General features: G+C 37.2%; 1 protein-coding gene across 10 annotated transcripts in view; it reads left to right on the top strand.

Annotated features, from left to right (window-relative positions):
• Window positions 1–23967, top strand: part of MBP (myelin basic protein) — a 229639-nt gene that overhangs the window by 25017 nt on the left and 180655 nt on the right. The window contains exon 2 of one of the 10 annotated variants that reach the window (XM_069094987.1): window positions 10302–10399. The exons of the other annotated variants lie outside the window; for them this stretch is intronic. The gene's annotated coding sequence lies outside the window, so the exon portion shown is untranslated. The remainder of the gene's footprint in view (window positions 1–10301; window positions 10400–23967) is intronic. 10 annotated transcript variants of the gene reach the window in all.

Below are 23967 nucleotides of genomic sequence, written 5' to 3'. Positions count from 1 at the left end.
TTTTTTTTTTTTTTTTTTTTTTTTTTTTTTTTTTTTTTTTGCTTTTTGGAGGGCAGTTGGGGTTAAGTGACTTGCCCAAGGTCACACCGCTAGTTTTTGTGTTACATGTCTGAGGTCAGATTTAACTCAGGTCCTCCTGACTCCAGGGCTGGTGCTCTATTCACTGCGCCACCTAGCCACCCCTATTTGGGATTTTCTTGGCAAAGATACTGGAGTGGTTTTCCATTTCCTTCTCCTACTAATTTCATAGATGAAGAAACTAAGGCAAACAGGGTTAAATGACTTGCCCAAGATCATACAGGTAGTAAGTATCTGAGGCCTCCAGCATTTGGAATGTGCCCTCCTGGTTTCTGAAATCAGGAACCTGGTTCAGCTCCATGTATACTTAAGAAAGTAACCACTATTATGGATCTCAGTTTCCTGATCTGTAAAATGAATTGTTTGGACTAGATAATATCTAAAGTCCTTTCTAGTTCTAAATCCTGGGATCTTAGATACCTGCACCCTGCACAGGAAAGGTACTACTAGGTAGATAGAAGAAGAACCTAAGAGAAGTAAAAAGCAGCACTGAAGAAAAATTTTAACCCAATTCATGGTTTTGCCTCAGGTTCCATCAATCTTCGACAGAATTTTGAATTGTTACCTGTAAATTGTAGAAGGTGGATACCCCATCATTTCCCACTTTCTAGATCTCAGTTATTTTTCTGATGGCCACCGATTTTTCTGTGATGCACAAGTACAACTTTGAACATTTCAGTCATTGAGAAATTTGTTGATTGCCCATATCACTTTGTTTCTCCCCTTTCCTTTTCTTGGTCCCTGTCAGTTCTTCAATTCCCTATTCACTCACACTTTTGCCAGTAAAGGATAAAGGATAGAGAAAGGATTTGAAATTTAAATTCATCCATTTTGCTACTTTGTGGCAGCTCTTTTTAAAAAACAAAAAAAAATGATGAGGAGAGATTAAAAAAAGCCTACTAAAGCAAGGATTTGGGGATGATCTATGCTGAAATTATGCATGCTGCCCTTTTCTATCATTATATGAATATTTGAGATTGATCTGTAAATGTGCTCCTGGAAACAATAATATTGTTTTATAATCTTCAAATTAAACTAGAAATTGGCAGACTTCCCCAATCACTATTAGTTTTTTCTCACTTTAGAAGATAAATATGACCAGCAGGAGAGACTGAGGCAGGAAATTGCTCAATCCACATGGAAGAACAATGCTGACATGAATTGGCACCTAACAGAATCTCTAAGGATTAATGTCAGCCAGGATTACTTTTTTTCATTTTGTTATTGAATTATAATCAAGGGTGTCTGGTAAAATAAACCAAAAAAATCTGCTTCATTTCTGATGCATGCATTCATTGCTTTTGTGGAATATGGCAACAGTTAATTATTTTCAAAGGCTTAGTAGGAGGGATTGTGTTCATATAAATTCACCCATATAGTCTTGGGCATATAGCCCAGTTCTTCAAGCACATGTTCATATGCAATCCAAGTCATAAATGTGAATCATTTTTAGCACTAATTTCTTTATAATCAGTATAAAATATGAGCTTTCTTTTGATAGGATTGCTTAAAGCTCATTCTGTTTTTAGAAGGAAAGACCTAGGACTGAGGAAGAGAGATAAGACCTGGACCTCTTCACTTTATCGTTAAAAGTTTAAAATCAAAAGAAATTGTCAATACCTTTTTGCGGGGAGAAAATTTTAAGTCACATTAGTTCAAAGAGCTGCAATAAATCAATATGTATTAATTTATAAGCCACTTGATGTTCTTTACTATGCTTCCTAACTTTCTGATTGCTCTTTCTATGTCTCTTTCTTTGGTATCTCATCTTATCTTCAAAGTTAGTTTTCTCTATTGATTTCTTTCTTTATATATTTATTCTCTTACTTGACAATCTTATCCACTGTTAAGGCTTCACTCTTGATATAAACTTTTAGCCTGCTAATAACAAGACATACATAATTTAATAATGATGTTGTTTGTTGTTCAATTGTTTCAATTGTGTCTGACTCTTTGTGATCTCATTTGGGGTTTTCTTGGCAAAATACTGGAGTGATTTGCCATTTCTTTCTCCTGCTCATTTAACAGTTGAGGAAACTGAGGCAAACAGGGTGAAGGACTTGCTCAACCATGGTCATATAACTAGTAAATGTCTGAAGCTGGATTTGAATTCATGAAGATGAAGCTTCCTGACTCTAGTCCTGGGATTCTATCCACTATGCCACCCCATAGTTTAATAATACTTTCTGCAAAAATCACAATATGCAAATTAGGATGTTTTCAAAGGACTTCCCTAATGGCATACCTTTATAGCTATGAATTTCTCTGTTTGAACATACTACTTGCCTCTAGGCAAAAGTTGGATAATTTGAGTTTCATAATAACAACAAGAAAAAAGAAATACATATAAATATTTGAAATTTTTTGTAGACATATTAGATATATGCCAGGTAAGCAAGTTTCATATTAATATAAGGGAAAACATTCTAAAAAATGGAGACATCCAGAAGTAAAACAGATTGTCTTTTGTGGTAGTAAGTGTTGTCACTAGATGCATATACAGAGGCTGTGACTATTTTTCAGCAATATTATGGATGAGATTCTTATATCTGGTGGGAAGTTGAACTATATGACTCATTAAGGGATCTTCCAATCTAGAATTAGATCTATGAGTTAGTATCTCTCCTGATCTTTCTCCTGTATGTCCAATCATTTGCCTCATATCTCTACTTGGATGTCCCATGTACACTCCAAAAGGTCAAACAAAATAGAATTCATTTTTTCTCCTAGCCTACTCTTCTTTTTGACTTGCCTGTTTATGTTCATCAAATGACTACCCATTCTTTAAACATCTGAGCCATCTTTTATTCTTCCCTCTCCCTCACATTTCCACATGCTGGTTGTCGTCCTTCATTCTCGAAGAGGACCAAAACGACATCACTGTGTTAGGGTCAAGTTATATTGTGTCCAGCTGTGGCTGCTCAGACCAATATGAGCTCAGAAGGTTCTATCACAGGTAGAGTACAAATAGTCCATGTGAACATTTAGGGTGGATTCTCTAAATCTGCACATCTCACTTTTCTTTTGAGTCACTTAAATTCTGATTTGCTCATAGAGCATAGCACCTTCTCTGATATGGGCACGCTATGCTGGGCAGTCCTTTGCCAGTGTCTCCCATGTCACACAATCAATTCCAGTGTTCTTAAGAGAGACCTTGAAAGCGTCCTTGTATTACTTTTTCAGACCACTATGTGAGTGCTTGCCCTGTGTGAGTTCTCCATGAAAGAGTCTTTTTGGCAAGTTTATATTTTGCATTTGAACAATGTGGCCAGTCCATCATAGTTGCACACTCTGTAGTAGAATTTGAAGGCTTGGCAATTTAGTTTGAATAAGGACCTCAGTGTCTGGTACCTTATCTTGCCAGGTGATCTTCAGAATCTTCCTAATAAATTCAAATGGAAGCGATTCAATTTCCTGGCATTGCACTGGTATACTTTCCAGGTTTCAAAGGCATATAATAGTGAGGTCAGCACAATGGCTCAGTCTAATACCTCTTCTCTGCCACACTTTCCTTCGGAGCCTCCCAAACACTGAGCTAGCTCTGGCATGCATGTGTCCGCCTCATTATCAGTGTGTACATCCCTGGAAAGTACACTGCCAAGGTAAATGAATTTATCGACATTATCCAAAACGTCCCCATTTGCTATAAGCATTTGGATGTTTGATGATATTTGATGGAGCACCTGTGTTTCCTTGGTGTTAATTATTAGGCCAAAATTAGCACAAGCAGCAGAGAATTGATCATACTTTATTGCATCTCAGCTTCAGAGGCTGTACTCAGTACACAATCATCTTCAAACAGAAAATTATGCACTAACACTCCTCTACTTTGGTCTTGGCTTGTAGCTTTTTCAAGTTGAAGAATTTGCCATTAGTGCAGTGGCTGACCTTAATACTGTGTTCATCTTCATTGAAGGCATTTGACAACATGGTTGAAAATATCATGCTAAAAGCATGGCAGCAAGCACACAGTCTTGTTTCACTCCATTGGTGGGCAAGCACATGAGCATTGTCCATTATCCAGAACCCAAGCAAGGATTCTATCATAAAATTGATGTACAATACTGATGAACTTCTCCAGGTAACCAAATTTTGGCATAATTTTCCATAAATCCCTTTCTGAAGCCATATTGGTTCTTAAGTAGATGACCATCTTCCAGGTGAAGGATCAGCCTATTAAGGAGGACTCTGGCAAGAATCTTGCCAGCAGTGAAAAAGAGAGAGGACCCACCACCACCACCATGATTGTCACAGAACAATCTATTTCCTTTACCTTTATAGAGATGGACAGTGGAGGTACCCTTGAACTCCTGGGGGAATAGCCTCCTCTTGCCATTTAACAGAAAATTTCAGTCAGCTTTTGTATGAGCAATGGACTACCCCACCCCCACTCCCTTGTAAATCTCAGCTGGAATAGAATCAGCACCACGTGCTTTGCCACATGAAAAAAGCCTAATGGCATTCAAAACCCCTTCTTCAATAAGAACTTCAGTGAGGGAGGGACTGACTTCAACCTGAGTTAATCGGTCAGTGGCTTCAACATTGATTGATGACAGTCTGTTGAGAACACCATGGATGTGTTCAGTCTCTCTAGGATGTTGTCCTTATCACTAATCAATGTAGCTCCATCACCACTAAGTAGTTGAGATGCACCATAGGTCTTTGGCCTGTAAATAGCCTTCAGGGCATCATAAGACTGCTTTGGTTTGTTACTATCAGCATAAAACTGAATTTCAATTGCCTTCTTACTCAGCCAAGAATCTGCATTGCTCTAAGCTTCTCTTGTACTTTACTTTTGATGGAATTAAATGCTGCCTTTTTAGAGATGGATAAATTATTCTTCTGGCAAACCCTGTGGAGTTCTCATTTTTCATTTAACAGCTTCTGAATTTCCCCATCACTTTTTTTCAAACCAGTCTTGATATTCATGAGTGTTTTGACCCAGATAAGCAAATTTACTGCTATACAACAAATCTCTGAAAGCTACCCACTCCTTTTATGCTCCACTGTTGCCAACTGTGTGTTGACTTAACTTTCCCTGCATGTAAACAACAAACTGTTCCCACTCTGGCAAAGCACTCTAATCTGTTGACATTGTCTTCTGGTAGGTGTTTTCCTTTGGGACCGCAGCTTTTATTAGATGTGAACATTTAGCTTGAAGAGGACAAGTCTGATATCAGTCCTGCACTCTGCACCACATATTGTCTTCATCACTCTCACATCTTCTCTGTCTCTTCTCCTTACAATCACACAGTCTATAAATTCCAGTATTTGCTGCAAGGGTGCATCCCCAAAGTTTTATTATTTTTTTTAAAGCAATCAGGGTTAAGTAACTTGCTCAAGGTTACACGGCCAGTTATTTCTGGGTGTGGTGCTAAGTATCTGAGCCCGAATTGTATCCCCAGGTCATCCCAACACTGAGGCTGGTGCTCTTACTTGCTGAGCCAGCTGGCCTCCCCTAAGCAATTGAGGTTAAGTAACTTGCTCAAGGTTACATGGCCAGGTGTTTCTGGGTGGGTGCTAAGTGTCTGAGTCTGGATTCGATCCCAGGTCATCCCAACACTGGGGCTGGTGCTCTTACTTGCTGTGCTACCTGGCCGCCCAAAGTTTTACTATTTTTAGGTAAATAGAAGACAGTATTGGTGAAGAGAAGGACAGGTCTTCAGTAGTAGACAACCATTGTTCTTGCTGTTTCCAATTTCATTCCTCCCAAGGACTTCCTGCCATGTGTAGTAGTCTGAGTTTACTCTAGCATTAAAGTCATTCAGAATTATAAGCTTGTCCTCTTTTGGCACATTGATGACAAGGGTCTTCAGATCTTCATAAATTTATTCTTTGACCTTATCAGGGTTTGTCATGGTGGGGGCATCCACATTGATTGTGGCATGGCATTTTTCTGCAAGTGGCAATCACATTGTCATCGGCCTGTCATTCACTCCTTTTGTCAGACATATAAGCTTGTTGACCAAATTAGTTTTGATTGCAAAACCTACACTGGTTTCATGGCATTGCCCTTCACTGTGGCCACTCCAGAAAAAATATGTATCTCACTCCGACTTCAGTAAGCTGACCTTCATTTGCCAGCCTTGTTTCATTCAGTGTTGCTATTTGGATGCTGAGTTCTCTTGCAAAAAGAGCTATTCGTCTTTCAGTTCTACTGGATTTTGTGTTGTCTATAAGGATGCATACATTCTATGTACCAATGATGAGTGGAATCATCTTTGCAGAAGTTTTTGTTCAATTTTTTGTGTTTTGACAGTAGGGTAGGATCCCTGACAATTGAGGTAATCAGGCCACGGTTGGGTAAGCAGACAATTTTTAGGTCACCTTTTCTGGACCCTTCCTCACACCAGGAAGTGAGCAGTGGGATTCTTAAAAAGCTGCTCAGACACCTGATAGCTGCTGAATCCCACTGCTGCTTCCATGAGAAGATGACTTTATGTTTTGGGCTGCCTGTGTGCAGGGCTGTAATTACAGCTCCCAGTTTATTCACACCTGCTGGCTCATCACTTGCCAGCCCCACAGGGCTTTGAGATAGGTAAAAATAGTAAAATGGTACTGGTGATTTTTTTTGATTAGTGTATAAATGGGATTTAAGTGAGGCAGAGTTGCACAAAGTCAAGAAATTGTTTTCATTTGCTCATTCCACTAGAGGAAATCATTCTTGGGGTAGATACCCATCTAACTCACCAATGGGTTTGAGACCCCTTAGTTACCCTCTACCTGGTTTAGCCCATATGGCAAAATGGTTTACTGTTGTGTGATGCTATGCATGCTACAGTTTTTTGGAGCAATAGGTGAGAATTAGGTGGATCAGGTGGACACCAAAGGTAGTAAGCAATGCTGAAAAGGACTCAGTAACCCTCACACCAGAGGTGCTAGTCTTCCCTAAACACACCTTATACCCCATTCCCACATGCAGTGAATAACTAGATGGTTCCTCTCTCAACAGTCTTTCTTTTCTTTTCTTTTTTTTTTAAAGCAATTGGGGTTAAGTAACTTGCTCAAGTTTACACGGCCAGTTATATCTGGGTGTGGTGCTAAGTATCTTGAGCCTGGATTCGATCCCAGGTCATCCCAACTCTGGGGCTGTTGCTCTTACTCACTGCACCACCTGGCCGCCCCTCTCAACAGTCTTTCACCATCCTTCCAGTGACATGGATTTTATTCAAGATTTTATTATCTCTTGCTTAGACAATTGCAAAAGTCTCTTCACTGATCCTTTTGCCTCTTTCCTTTTATTTAAAAAATATGCCTATTAAATTAATCCTCATTTCAAAGTTTGATAGCCAGATCACATTGCTATCAAAATAAAAAACATTTAGTGGTTCTCAGCTGAAACATTTAATGGTTGCCTACTGAATAAATTCAAAACCAAAGGTGAGAAAATGTTTTTGTGTTAGGAAGCCCAAAGTTTCCTCACCTGTCCTATGCTGTGCTTAAATTATTATAAATAATAGAAATAGTACTTTCAAGGTAAGAGAAATTTTATACTCAGTCTCTCCCACTGCTATATGCCACATCCAGGATGCATTTGTTTATCTTTAATGAGGATCTTAACTTCCTTTAAAGTTCAACTCATGCCATTTCTTCCATGAAGCCTTCCCTGACGCCCCTAAGTGCTATTGTTCTCTCTCTCTCCTCTGTTTTCCTTGTGTTATATTTACTTGCATGCATGTTTTCTCTCCTTGGTAGACTACAAGCTCCTTGACAGCAGAGATTATATCACTTGTGTCTTTTTTTTTTTTTAAAGCAATCGGGGTTAAGTAACTTGCTCAAGGTTACACGGCCAGTTATTTCTGGGTGTGGTGCTGAGTATCTGAGCCCGGATTTGATCCAGGCCATCCCAACACTGGAGCCGGTGCTCTTACTCACTGAGCCACCTGGCCTCCCCTAAGCAATTGGGGTTAAGTAACTTGCTCAAGGTTACACAGCCAGGTGTTTCTGGGTGGGTGCTAAGTGTCTGAGCCCGGGATTAGATCTCCAGGTCTTCTCAACACTGGAGCCGGTGCTCTTACTCGCTGTGCTACCTGGCCGCCCCATCACTTGTGTATTTAAAAGCCTAACACCTAGCACAGTAACCTGCACATAGTAGGTACTATTGAATTTGATTATAGAATTAGATTTCCTCGGCAATATGCATATGCCATCATTTCACATATAATCAGATTTTTAAAAATTATGAAGTAGTGAATATGATTTTTAAACTTTCAACAAGAATATTACACCCCCTCCCATTTGTTAAAATTTTCAATAAAATATGAAGAAATAAATAGTATAATAATGTTTTACATATGTTTGTTATGAATGCAGAATTTAATATTTGCTTCTAATATTTTTGTTTTCAACTTCATTTTGTCTTCCAGGTAGTCATCTATCATTTTTGGTGCAAAGCAAATTATGATTCAAATGATGTGCAAAAATATACACCGGGGCTCTTATATTACATTAGACCTACTTTAAACAATTAAGCATTTTTGCTAGATTCATGTTACTGCATTGCAATGGCAAAGTGAAAAAAAAATCAGTCATTAATTAAGCTTTCAGAATATCAGAACCAATGGACTCTACTACTAGTCTATATTCATTGTTATCAGAATTGTAACCCAGTTTTCATTTGTTTAGAGTGCAAATATGTCAAGGTCCATAAGATGTAGCATGTAGCTTGGTGTCCCATCCCTTGACTAAATGTCTTGCTCTTACATTTAAAACCATCAACATATTATTGACACCATTAATCTCTTCCTTGTTACTCTTTCCTTTGATTGTTCAAGACATGGCTCTGTATTCTGATTCTCCTCCTATTAGTCAGCTGCCCCTTATTCATCACATTTGCTGGTTCTTTATCCATTACTAAATGTAATAGATGATAGAACCTAGATGTAGGATAGAGCTAGAAGGGTCTTCAAACAATACCTACTACCTCATTTTACAGATGAAGAAATGAAGGACCATGGAGTTTAAGTGACTTTCCTATGGTCATACAAATAGTAAACATTTGATAATTAATTTGAACTGAGGTCCTCTGACTTCACAGCCAATGTCATGTCCACTGTACCACACTGTGTGCCACGTGACCTGATGAGAGTGGAACTGTCACCTCTCTGGAGCTGAACACTATTATTAGAACATCCAAAAATCACTTAGCTTTTTTGACTGCCATGTCACACTACTGAGTGTGAACTTTATTTTCTACATATGCTCTGAGCTGTTTTCATTTCAGTCTCCTCTTTTAATTAAAATAAGGCAAGCAAGCAGAGTTAAATCAAGCCTGCCCTTCAGAATTTCAGTTTGATGTCTTCTTAATGAAAGTGACTTGTGTTGATTCTCCCAGTGTAAACAAAAGTCATCAAAACTGTTGAAGCATAGTCTATTTCTGAAGAAATAGAAATTACCTCGTTCCAAAATCAGTATTTCCTCTCTGTGACCCTTAGGTTTTTCATTTGGAAGCACTAGATATAATTTTCTCTTCCATTTCAGTAGTACAGAAGAGGAAGTAATTGTGGCCCATTTGTACATTTTGCTGCTAATAGTCCTAATAGTCGTAAATGGCCCTGAATGGTTTTCTCTGGGAAGTTTTCCAAATACGGGCCATAACTAATACAGTCTGATGATGCCATCAACATTTGCAGTTTTAATAGATCTCTAGTTGTTGTATGTATGCATGTATATATGTATGCTCTAAGACAGGGAATTTGATTTTCATTTCTTTTTACCTTCCAGGACTATATTATATTTGCATTGAACATACAATAAATGTTTTTTCAATTAATAAATGGATGAATAAATATGAATAGAGTTCTATCATTTAAAAAGACAATTTACCAGAAATTTTCATGAGAACAGTTAGCACTTGATAGCAGGAAGAATGAATGAGGTTTTCAAGATCAAAGACTCCTTCAAATGCCAAGAGTGTTAGCATTAAGTAATATCTGTGCATTGGTTGGTGTGAAAAATGGAAGAATGCTGAAGCATGAATAAAATAAAATAATGCTTTGCACACAATAAGAACTTAGCATTTGTTGAATTGAATATTTCAAAACAAATCTTATCATTTGAAAACTTTCTCTATAATTCATACCACTTATTTAGTTTTTCAGTTCAATTCCAATCATTTATTATTTCTATAAGAACTTTAATTCTTTATACTTGTTTTTATGGCCTATCTGTATATCTTTTTATATATCATTGATTGAGTTAAGTTTATATTATCTTCCCTTTAGATCAGAAGGTTCTCAAGGACAGGAGTCCATGTCTCCATTTTCTTTGGTTTCTTCCTACAGTTCAGGTGTTATGGGTATTGTAGGTGCCAATGGGATTGGTAGGTGGTTTTTTTTTTTTTTCATTTTTCTCCAGTAGATTGTAAACACAGAGACTGCATATGATATTTACCAGACTTAACCAGTATTGCATGTTGACTAAATGTATTTAGAAGCATAAAAGATTAAGAAGAATGAGAATGTAGGATACTATGCAAAGTAATTTTTAAAAAATAATATAAATAAGTGATGGTTGCCCTACCATTTTGAGAAAGTTTTTGTCTTTTATTATAATAAAATTATATAATCCATATATAGTGCATCATTATTTTTAAGAATTTATTTAACATAATGTTTCCAATCAAATATTTGTGTGGATAATAAAAATAATTTTAAAAAGTAAAAACATTTTATGTAGCAGATCATCATATCCACAGGTATACAGTGTATTTTATCATATTTGTAAGGATTTTATTTGTCTTTCAGATATGCAGTCTAAGGTTATTCTAATGCAACAACATAAGTATTTATTATGTAAAATACTCTAACCTTGTCAGGAAAATGAACCTAAGAAAAGTAAGATTATTACTTCTAAAATGAATTAAATGGAGAAGATCTTATAGGAAATAAGGTTTGGATTAAAAATTAGTTCAGACAACTCCATTGTCATGAAGGCATCATCTGTAATCTTTAGACCACTACTGTAAAGCTGTGGTCACTTATGGTAATAGACAAAGATCTTAGGAAGCTAGTGATGCATGTAAGTATCTATATCAAGGCAGCTAGGTGACTGCAGTGAGTAGAGCATGAGCCCTGGAATCAGGAAGAGCTGGGTTCAAATCCAGCCTCAGACACCTGACACTTAACTGTGTGACTATGGGCAAGTCACTTAACCCCAATTGCCTCGAAGAAAGGGAAGGGAGGAAGGAAGGAAGGAAGGAAGGAAGGAAGGAAGGAAGGAAGGAAAGAAAGAAATATATCCCCAAATTCAAGAGTCAGCTGAAATTCAAGTGTCAGGGAGGCATAACAAATGGAAGAGTGACCTCAGAGCCAGGAAGACCTACATTCAAGTGGTGCCTCTGGCTTACTGGTTGTATTACCTTTGTAGAATCATTTAACTTCTCAGTCCCTCAAATAACACTCTAAGACTGTAAATTGCAGAGAAGGTGCTAACCTGAAGTGGTAGATGGGTTTTCTCAGTGGGAGGTCTTTTAACCAATGAAATTTACATGTCTGGTTTTCCCCATCTACCACTGGAAGAAACAAATGAAGCTCAAGTATATGACCCTTAAATATAGGTATAACTACACTTTTTTTTAAACCACCAGGCTCCCTGTTAAAAAACAGTTTAAAAAGAACCAAGAAGAGCATGGTCTACATACATATAATTTGAAGTTTCAAGATGGCAACAAATTGTGCTGTGATTATTATCAATAATAATTCACATTTAAATGATTACAAAGTGCTTTCTTCCCAACAGACCTATGATATGGACATTACATATGTTATTGTCTTCAAAAGGGTCAGCTAGGTGTAGCAGGGGATAAAACACTGGGTCTGGAGTCAGGAAGACATATTCAAACCTGACTTCAGACACTTATTAGCGGGGTGACTCCCTATTTATCTCAATTCCTGCATCTATAAAATGTGGATAATAATAGCACCTACCTCCCAGGGTTGTTGTGAGCATCAAATGAAATAATAATTATAAAGCATTTAATATAGTGCTTGGCATGTAGTAAGCACTGTATAAATGTTAGTTATTATTGTCATTGTTTGACAAATGAGGAACCTGAAACTCATAGAGGTTGTGACTAACTTGTTCTATAGCTAGTAAGTTAAACCAAGTCAGGTATAGAACTGTGTGAATGTAGCTTTTGAAAGAAGAAACTAAACCTACTAAGTCATGTGACCATAAGGGCATTTGTGACAACATGATTGACCTAACAGAAGTAAGTTGCTGTCTATGCAGATTGCACCTTTAAAAATACCAATCTTTTCAGTTAAAAAATGTGTCAGAAGTGATTCCAGGGTTCAGAATCTGGATCCTTCAAAAAGACTACCAAGTTCCTTGTAGATTACTCCAGGCACACCAAACATGGTTTTGGGATAAGACTAAATCCAACTGGCAAAATCTTGGAATCACTGTCCCTGAGAAGAGAACAAATTTTCAAGGTGGCTCAGACTAGGCAGAGGGGTTTTTAATCTGAGATCCATGAATTTATTTCTTAAAATATACGATAATTGTATTTTAATATAATTGATTTCCTTTGTAACTCTGTGTGTTTTATTTCATGCATTTCAAAATGAGTTTCTGAAAAGGGGTTCAGTCTGATAGATGGGTCCATGACATGCAAAGTCATTTTTAAGAACCCCAGGACTTGAGGTTTGCCTTAATATGGTAGAAAGGCAATACTACTCAGTAAGGTCCCTTACTTTTAAATTGTTTAACTCTAGTTCCTTAAAGTCTAAAAACCAAAATCCTAGAGTCCTCTTTACTATTGATAACATCCTCCATAAAGAAGTTACCCAGGGCCCAATGCTCTATGTACTAACTGCTCTGTGGGAAGACAGGGGAGCTTGGATGGATGGTGGAAGAAGAATGAATAGTTTTTAGCATTTCATCTACTTGCAGTGAAAAAAAAAAGTCTGGGGCAGGGGGTAGAACAATGAGAAACTCTGTTTTAAAAATCCATCCAAAAATAGTTAACATTTATATATAACTTTAAGGTTTTCAAAGCACTTCCAGCCCTGCACAGTATATACCTTCTATTCTCTCTGATCCTACTTCCCTGTTGCTGACTGCCATTGGAGGAAGTCGCACAACCATACTGATTGGGCCCACTGCAGATTTATATGATCCAAGTAAAATAGTGATTCTTTCCAAAGGGAATTCCAGAAATTGAAGAGTATTTGTGTTCTAGTAGTAAGCTATTATCAAGACTGTATGTTACAGAGGAAATGAGACTAGTTTGTAATCAAAGGCCCTTGAACCCTATGGTTCAAATAATGCCAATGCAACTTACAACTTCTGTTACCTTGGGCAAATAACCATCTGGCCTTTGGTTTCTCTCCAGTCTCTTCCAACTAAAGAACTATGATCTGATGATTCTGCAACAGTGCCTCAATATGAAGTGACCCATCCTACATCCTCTACTTGTTTTTGAGCAAATTATGAATCCTGTGAAGTCTTTTATCCTTTCAGATCCTTTTCCCCACCCCCTCTTGTGGTTTCTCTCTCCCCAGTGGTTAGGGCCCACCACCTCAGTGTTCTAGTGGGGCTATCAAAACAGGAAACATCTGATATCACTTAAACCATTCACAGGCTGGGGTTCAAACCCATTCATATTAATGCCTTAACTCTCCCAAATGTTTGTATTTTTAAGACTTTCATTTTTAATTATAGCATTAAAGGCTCTGTCTCCTGTATAAATAGTTTTGTGAAAAGTCAGGAGTTGGGAGAGATACTTGTCCCCGAAATGCTATTCCTGTGACTGGCCCAGTTGACAAATATGCTTTAGACTTCTTGAGGTATTTGGGAACTTTGATTAGAAGGAACCACAGAGTGCTTGGGTTGGCTTCCTTCCTTCCCTCCCTTCCACTTTGTTTAAACTCAGTCCTTTTTTTCTCATCTTTCTGTCACAAGGCCTCCATTCTCTGGAGAGTTTGACTTATTATTGTACTCTCTTCCCTCCCCTTTGCCTCTGGTCCTCATCCCAAGTTTCCTCTTTTTGTCTTAACAAGGTCATCCTGCTATCAGGCTAAGCTGCATGGCCCTGAGCTTCTTCTTTGTCAAATCCTCTAGTATGTAGTGGGGAGAAGAAATATATCAGCTGCTTGGGAAAGAACTAGATGGCAAAGAATTAGAAGATCAGAAATCATGAATGTAGAACTAGGAAACCTCAGCCTTGGGTTGGGAGGTAGAAAAAATCAGTCTTTGGAGAGTAAGATCTCGGGACATTCACCATTTAGAGTGTATGAGAGAAGTGATCACTGAATTCGGTTTAACAAACATTTGTTTAATGCTCACTGTATAAGATTAGGTTAAAAGTGAATGATCAAAGTGTGATAGAAGGAAATGTTTATACATGGATATGTGGCCCCTGGGAGCTCCTACTACCTTGCAGGATTGTCCCCTTAAGACAGGATTACACTGGGTTAAAGGTACCACGTGATTACATGTTTGTTTTCTTTTATTAGTCATCCAGAAGATAGAATTAATTCAAAGTTAATGCATTTGATAAAAGGAAAAGTAGCAATACAATATTTTCCTCATAAACATATGGTACTGTCTCCCACAAATACACCACAAGTGGAAAGAGCAAACATAGCATAGAGAGACCTACTGAAGCACATGACCAGGACATGCCCTTAGAAGGGTAACCATATAGAGAACACATTATAAAGAGACAGCTCATACCTCAAACATAGTGTGGACACCCATATCTTTCAGTAATGTCATTATGCTACATTTACTGGGCCTAAAGTCTCTGCTGTGCATGACAACATAGGGTTTAGCCTCTACTGGGTCTTGCCCCATGGTGGCCTTCCATGGATGGTGCTTGATGGTGCTCCCCAGCGTCTGTAACTGTTGCCAGATGTGGCTCTCCAGATATGAATTCATAGAGTTTTTTTTTTTTTCTATTTCTAGCTTCTGATTTCAGGTTGTGTACTTAATTCAGGTATCAGCTCTTTGCCCTTAACAGAAGGTGAGGGCATGGTATAAAGTTCAAAGGTTTTTTGCTACAGCTCTTTATAAAGGCAGACTCCTAATATACCCAGTCATAGAAAACATTCTTAGAGGTTTTTCTTATGGTCCTAGCTGCGATAATCATTTCCTCTCCAGAAGGGGATTCCTAACCTCAAGAGTCAAGCTGTTTGGAACACAAAACAGTTTCATCCAACTAGTGCCTTGCAGGATTAAATATGTTTTTTAACTGAAACTTCCTACTAATTAAAGAGAACCGAAGAATGGCCTCTAGCAACTTGAATGGACTCCCCAGGTTGACCTTTTAGAAGGGCATGAATAAGAGGTACACAAGGCCATAGGATTAAAGATCTAGAGCTAGAAGGGGCCTCAGAAGACATCTGGTGTATCCCCAAGTTCCCTCCCTCCTAAAATAGGAAGACATAGATGCACTGTAATCTGTATCAGTGGGGCATACCCACACCAATGAGCTCAGAGATCCATTATGCAATGGGATATTTAAGTATGGGAGGTGTATACATAATAGTTAATGCTTGGTGGCTAGATGTAATATATAGACTGTTTTTACCAAATTCCAAATGAAAATAATAGAGTTTACCTAAATCAGTCCTTAACATTATAGAATTAAAAATAACTTCAGCCTAGATGACGGAAGAATGACTTGTTTCACTGAATGTAGAGTACTGAAAATAGAAAGTTAATTGTTATCCTGAAGTAGTAATCTTCTAGTATATCTCCATAGAAAATATAGGAGTAGAGACATGTTTCCATCAAGACAGGGTACTTCAAATCCCACAGAAAAAGAGAAGGGCTCACTTTGTATCTACAAATCTTAAGAAGCTGTTTGATCTTCTGCAGAGTCAGGACCAATGTTCCCTATAATATTTTAAAGTCGTGAGATGATCAACTATAACAATAATAACAACAACAATAATAGGAAGCATAAATACTGCTCAGTGGTTATACCTCATTCTTGCCACATAGACCACCAATCTTCTCAATCTTATACTTCTTTGATTATATACTTTAACCCCCTTCTTCTTCAAAATTACTTTTTTGTCACGTGATGCATCTCTGCTCATACCCACCATATGGCTCTTCATTATCATGAGGCAGCTCCTTGTTTTTACAAGTTCCTAATTTTTCTTCCCCTTTATAGATAATAATGTCAATTTTTAAAGCTATTGTCCATAATAGAGAATTGGAAAACTTGTAATACTTCTGTTTATTATTACTATTTGTTAATAATAATTGGCATTTATTATTGTCAGTAATAATAAAAATAATAGCTAGCACAACTCAGCACTTTAAGTTTACAAAGCACTTTACATGAGTTATTTCATTTGATCCTCATTACAGTCCTATGAAGTATGAGCTGCTACCATTAGTAATTTATACTTTTAGTATTAGTAAGAGAAAGAGTACAAAGTCATGAAGAAGTGGGTATGAGGGCCAAATCTTCCATTTCATTTCTCTGTACCTCAGCTCCTTCATTTGTAGAAAGGAAGCCATAATATGTTCATTACCTACCTGAATTATGATAAGGAAAATGCTTTTTTTAAAAATATATATTGTATTTTTTCCCTAAGTACATGTAAAAACAATTCTTAACATTCATTTTTTTTAAATTTTGAGTTCCAAATTCTCTCCCTTCCTCTCTCCCCACCCCCAACCTGAGATAGTAAGCAGTCTGATAAAAGTTATACATGTAAACTATATTTCCATATTACACATTTTGTGGAAGAAACTTAGAAAGGAAAGAAGGAAGGATAGAAGGAAGAAAGAAAAAAAGTTTGCTTTGATCTGTATTCAGACACCATCAGTTCTTTCACAGGAGGCATATAGCATTTTTTATTATGAGTCCTTTGGGATTGTCTTGTATCATTGTATTGCTGAGAGTTGCTAAGTCACTCACAGTTGTTCATTGTACAATAATGTTCCCGTGTGCGGTATTCTCCTGGTTCTGCTTTCTTCATTCTACATAAGTTCCTATTAGTATTTCCAGGTTTTTCTGAAATCATCCAGCTTTTCATTTCTTATACCACAATAGTATTCCATTTCAATCATATACCACAATTGTTCAACCATTCCCTCTATTGATGGATGGCCCCTCAATTTACTATTCTTTTCTTTTTTTAAGCAATTGGGGTTAAGTAATTTGCTCAAGGTTACACGGCCAGGTGTTTCTGGGTGGGTGCTAAGTGTCTGAGCACAGATTCAACCCCCAGGTCATCCCGACACTGGAGCCGGTGCTCTTACTTGCTGTGCTACCTGGCTGCCCCTCAATTTCCTATTCTTAGCCACCACAGAAAGAGCTGCTATAAATATTTTTATACAAATAGGTGCTTCCCCCCCCTCCCTTTTTTTAAATCTCTTTGGTATACAGACCTTGTAATGGTATTGCTGGATCAGAGGGTACACACAGTCTTATGGACCTTTGGGCATAGTTCCCAATTGTTCTTCACGATGGCTGAATCAGGAAAATGCTTCGTTGACTGTAAAGAGCTACATAAATGTGGGCTGTCATCACTTAACAGCTGTTTATGGACTTCTTTCTTTATTATAGGCATTACTTAACTGCACATCTGGAAATTTGTGATAATTTGGATGGAACTGATATTAACTTTTATTAAATAAACCCTTCATTCATAGTACAAATTATGCAAATATTATCAGAGTTCTGCCTTCCTAGAAAACATCACCAAGTAGGTGATATTTTCCCAAAGTGAAATTGTTATAAATCATATTTAATTTCCTATCGATGACTCTTAAATCCTGGAGAAATGGGAGAATGAGTGGTTTTCCAGGGATGGCTACCTCCCACCACACTAAAAAATGTAACAAACTCTAAACTCAAAGAACTCCCCAGTGACTACCATATAAGGAAAGGAACCGTCTACAGAGTAATTTCACACACAAAAAAAGTTAATAACTGAAGGATAATTTACCAGCTTATTGTTCCAGAGCACTCATAGTTCTAAGACTCCCTTGTTTCCACAGACCCATGCTGCCATTTGGTGGTATTCCTGTGACATTAAAAACTGATGCAATTTTGAGCATACAGCTTTTGAAGTTAATCCCTTTTCAGGATCCCAAGGTATCCTCACTTCTATGGCAGGTGGGAATCTTATTACTTAGGGTGATTTTGCTGCTTTCTGCCCCCTAACTCCACTCCTATGCCCCCTTCCCATGCTGGCTTTACCACCACATCCAAGAGTTTAGGAGGAGGCAGAGCCTGACCTTGGCACAAAACCTCAAAGTAAGAATCTAGGATGGAGACATGAGTAAACAGAATAAAACATTGAACAATATAAAAAAATAAAATTAATCAAAACAATCTCAAGGTAAACCTAGAAGAACAAAATAACTCTACGACTACCATAATCATATTCTGAGAGGGGAAACAATGCCCAACTATTTTAAGATTAAAGATGGATGGATGAAATGATTTCATTCATATAGGGAACTCAGAAATGAGGAAACTATCAGTGCTGGTCAGTACATTTTCTGTAACTTATGGTCTTCCCTGAGTATTAAGAGATTAAGTGACTTTCCTTGAGTCATATAGCCAGTTTGTATGAGAGACAGAACTAGAATCCAGGTCTTTCTGCCCCCAGAACTGACTCTTTATCTGTTAGGTGAAAGCTGAAATCAAGTAAGGAATTTTACAAGTGAAATTATAAATGAAGAGCTCTAATGGAAAAAAAAGAGAGAGAGAGAGAGAGAGAGATGGCTTAGAATAAAAGATACAAAAAGTTAGCCAAGTAATGAAATCACTGAAAATTATCTATACTTAATAGAACTTACCCTAAGACAACAAGAAATATTATAACAAAATTCAAAGATTTTTAAAATTTGTAAAAAATGAAGGGAAATAAAAATGTGCAGTTTTCATGTGCAACCATTTTGTTATCAAGATGCTAGTTTTATTCCATAAATTAAAAATAAAATATAAAAAATAAAGGTAAATAAAATGTTTTATCATTAAAAAAGATTAATCTAGGGGAAAAAAGTCAAGGAAAGATGATTTAAGATTCATCAGCCTTCCTAAAAATGATGACCAAATAAAAACCTGGCAATCATATTTCAAGAAAAACACACTAAGCAATGAAATATACTTAACATAAGCATTGAATGGCACTTAAGTACTTAAAAAGTTATATCCATCAAAGGTAGAAATAGTCAGTAAACCAATAATTGTGAGGGATCTTAGTGTATCCCTCCCAAAGCTAGAAATCTAACAAAAACAACAAAAAAGATAAACAAAGAAGGAGTTAAATTAATTTCTAAAGTCCTGAATTAGGACTTTAGAAAAGTTTGAAATGATAGATTCTAAAGGGGGAGATCATCTCAGGGGGGACCTGTAGAATAACTTCCCATAGAAGGTGGAGTTTGGGAGGGTTCTTGCAGGAAACTAGGAGCCAGAGGTTAGGAGAGCCAGGGAAGCACGGCAGCCAGTGCAGATGCATACAGTCAGGAGATGGGGTTCCATGTGGGAGGAATACCAGGTAGGCTATACCAGAAGTATTGTATTAGAGGGGATTCTATTATAAGCAGGCTAGAAATGTAGGAAGAGACTATATTATGATGCACTTTAAATGCAAAACAGAGGACTTAATATTTAATCCTGAAGGTAATGGGGAACCAGTGGAGCTCGTTAAACAGGGAGGATGACATTTTCAAACATGCACTTTAGGAAAATCACTTTGACAGCTAGTGGAGGCTGACAGACCAATTAGAAGGAAAGTCACTAGCTTAGATGGGAGGTGATGAGGGCCTGTGAAAGGGTGGTAACTGTGTGATAGAAGAGAAGGGAACATTTGAGTGATCTTGTGAAGGTAAAAATGGTGAGATATTTACAGAAAATTTTATATGAAGAATGAATGCAAATTATCTTTTAAGGGGACTGGGAAGACAGTGGTTCCATCAATGCTACTGGGAAAATTTGGAAGAGTGAAGATGTGTGGGGGAGGAGGACAGATAATGAGCTCTGTTTTGGACATGTTGAATTTGAGATGCCTATTGAAATGTCCAAAAGGCAGTTTGTGACATGGGACTGGAGCTCAGGAGGGAGATTAAGTCTGCATATAGCTACCTAGAAAGCCAGGTGGCACAATGGATAGAGCACTGGGCCTGGAGTCAGGAAGACTTGAGTTCAAATCCAGTCTCAGACACTTACTAGCTGTGTGACCTTAGGAAGTTACTCAACTTCTGCTTGCCTCAGTTTTCTCATCTGCAAAATGAGGATAATAATAGCATCTACATCCCAGGTGTTGTGAGGATTAGATGAGATAATATTTGTAAAGTACTTGCATAATACCTGGCACATAGTGGATTCTATATAAATATTATTTATTATCATTAAGATCTGGAAATTATCTGCATAAAATTAATAGTTGGGAGCTGATGAGGTCACCAAGAGAGAAAATAAAAGTGAAAAGGGAGCCTTAGGGTTCATTTCCAGCTTGGAGTCAGAAAAATGGATTATGATTCCACAAAGGCTCCGAGAAGAATCAAACAAAGACATTTGAAAGAAGAAAAAAAAAAAGCAATGTCACAAACCAATAAAGGAGAAATTATCCAGGAGAAGAGGGTGATTTCAGTGTCAAAATTTTCAAAGAGGGTAAAAAAGATGAGGTTTGAGGAAAAAGCCATTAGATTTGATAATTAAGGGATCATTGGTAAATTTGAGGCAGTTTCAGTTGAATAATGATGAGTTTGGAAGCTAAACTTCAGAGAGTTTTGAAGCTAATGAGAAGAGAGGAAGTGAAAGTACTTACTGTAGACAGCCTTCTCAAAGGTGCCCTTCACTTTCTGAAATCTTCTAAGGCTTTCAATTGTATAATAAAAGCAGAAGGCCTATTCAACAATCTTAAAAGCTGATTTATCTCAGACCCTACCTTTGTCTACCTATAAAGATATTAATATATATAAATATATTATGTAATAAAATATTATTATAAAAACTATGCATCAACATTGCTGTAGAAGCTGTTCCTTTCCTCACATGCTTCCCCACACCAAGATGCTATTTCTACTAATGAAAGTTTACCACATCAGAAAAGAATGTCACCATATGGGTGGAGATTCTTGTAGTAAAAGCTACATTTGAGGTATGGAGTCACCATCTTGGGGGAGTACAGTGCCTCTTCATCATCCTTACCAGCCATAAAGACCCAGAACTTTTTCAAAAGCTTGACCAATTAGATTCACCATATATTATTTTTTAGTAAATTCAATTTAGCCACCTACTCTACTGGAGGACATTCAAATCAGCAGACAGATATTCCACCATAAAAATCAAGATTTAGACACCCAGTGGCTCAGCCACCCTGTGAAGTTCTTTTGCAGACTATTTATTAATCTCTCTCTTCCTTCCTTTCTCTCTGCCTTACTCCATTACTGTGCATTAAAGTCTTAAAACTGTTTACCCCAGAAATGATTCACTTTATACTATGAGCTTTCTGATTAGCAGGACAGCTTCAGTGAGTCATTCTGTGCATTTATCAGATTTGCTTCTTCAATTTGATTAGTTTCAAAACCTGATGATCTATAACCATTGAGATCATTTTGTCCAGCAGATGGTTTTTCTCAGCTTGCTGCAGTAATCAGCTTCTAGTGTTGAGTTCTTAGCTGGTAATGTCCCATTATTGTGACTACTGAGTTAAGCAAAGTGTTCAATTTTAATGAAATTGTTTGTTAGTGATTTGTAATAATTAGCAGAAAATGAGTAGTATAGGGAGCCTGCATTCTTGTGTCTGCTATACCTGTAAATTGTTGTGGGATGTTCAATAAGTCATTTGATATTTCTGGGCCATAGATTCCCCATCTAAATCAAGAGCATTGATTATAGGCTTACCTGTGGACTAGGGACCCTGATGAGAAGGTGATAAAGGGAGTGGAGTTATTGCAAGGGGTCCTTATTTTGTGGTATACTATGTGTACCAAGCTTTGTCATTTTCATCTTCTTTAGTTCCAATAAAATACTTAGTACAAGCCTTATAATAGAAAATTGTGTGTCCTTTGTTCTCAAGAAGGAACAATAACACCAGGATGGTGATTTCTTGACTCAGAAGTGAATTGGATTTAAGTGAAGCAGGGCTGTGCAAAGTTTCCAGTCTCGTCTCCTCCACAGTCGTCAGAATCCAGTGGCAGGACAAAGGTCAAGACAACTGTCAATGGCCCCCTTGTATAGACTGAATCAATAGTCTCACAAGTATTTTTCATATGTATACAGATACTCTTGTGATTACCAAAATGTTCTTTTAAGAGTACTTCCCAAAGATTATGTGATGTGTTGGACAAAGCTCTGACTCAGGACTCAGAGGTACTGGGTTCAAATACAGGGTCTAATATTAAGTGCTATGTGACCTCGTGTAAGTTACTTAACTTACCTGGGTCTCAGTTTTACCTTCTATAGAATTACAGTGTTAAATTAAATTACTTCTAAGGTCCCTTTGATCTAAATCTATGGTCCTACATAGTAACTTTCTGTCTTCATATATTTTCTCAGTTAAGTCATAGTAAAAGTTCTCTTGTCTTGAATCTGAAAATATTTTGACATTAAAAGATTTTCATACTTTTAATAGTTGGAAACCACTACACTAGAGGCTCTGTTTCTTCATTATCTTCTAGCTCTAATTTTCCATGATTCTATGAGTCCATGTAAGAAATGTTACAGCCAAGAAGGGGCTTCTCACTGGGATGAAATAACTTTAAAGTCTTAAGGACTCCAATGCATCAAATTGTTCTATTCTTTTCTTTTCTTTCCTTTTTTTAGTTTTCCTTCCACCAGAGAATTTATTTCATTAAGATTTGAGTTCAACTCTAAGGTAACCTCCAATGACCCTTGAATTTGCAGAATATCTCTCCTTTTTCTTCTATTTTCAGCATCTGGGAGTCCATATGTAGTTAAGCAAGTTTGCCATTTTACTAAGTAGTGACTGTAATATCTAGGAAAGCAGCTGAACAGAAGAGATACAACTTGGAGTCGGGAAGAATTAAGTTCATCCCTCACCTCAGACATTTAATAACTATGTGATGGGTGAAAATCAATTTACTTTTTCTGAGTTTCATTTTCCTAATCTGTTAAATGAAGATACTATCATCTTCCTCACAGGGTTGTTGAGAGGTTCAAATAAGATAATGACTGTAAAATGCTTTTCAAACCTTAAGTCCTAAATAAATATAAAGTGTTATTTGTATTATTTTATCATAAGTAATTATCATAGGCTTTGATGACATGTGTGCATTTATAAAAACCAACATAAATAGCCCATTTTTCTTGGAGGAAATATTCTCTCTCTTCATGGAACATAGAAACAGAGCCAGAGCCAATCATTTCTGAAGCTAAAATAGAAAGCCACTTTTGTGTTGAGATTTGAGGAACATTTAAATATCCCCATGCTCCAAAATACCTCCTTATATCAGCTTCTTACGTCATTTGCTGTTTGGCTCAAGGCATTAAAGAACACCTCTGTTAAAGCAAAAATGTTCTTTGGGGAGGGACAGCACATTAACATTGTAGTGTGGCTTTTATAGGATTTGTGGTTTGGAAGGAGATTTAAAAGTCTAAGCCCTTCATTTTACAGAGAAGGAAACTGAGGCCCAGGGAAGTTAAGAAAGTTGTCAAAGGTCACACAAATAGTAAATATCAAAGCTGTGATTAAAATACAGGCCTTCTAACTCCAAATCAAGTTTTCTTTCCACTCTACCATGTTTAATTCATATCAATCCACCATGCCTTGGTTAAGCCCTATGTGGCAGTAAGCCTGTGGGACACCAGGGTTACAAAAAATTATCAATGCTTAAATTCTACTGGCAGGAAAAATGGCACGTGTGAAGATAAGTGTCTACAAAATATAAACAGAGACAATAAAATTAATTTTGGAGGGAAAGGAGAGCACTAACCACTGGCAGGAT

The sequence above is a fragment of the Petaurus breviceps genome, unplaced genomic scaffold (genome assembly GCF_028583685.1).
Source record: "Petaurus breviceps papuanus isolate PSGF00001 unplaced genomic scaffold, PetGlider_PUasm1.0 224, whole genome shotgun sequence".
In the NCBI taxonomy this organism is placed as follows: domain Eukaryota; kingdom Metazoa; phylum Chordata; class Mammalia; order Diprotodontia; family Petauridae; genus Petaurus; species Petaurus breviceps.
The sequence above is the reverse complement of the archived record's forward strand: the minus strand, read 5'-3'. Positions and strand labels throughout refer to the sequence as shown.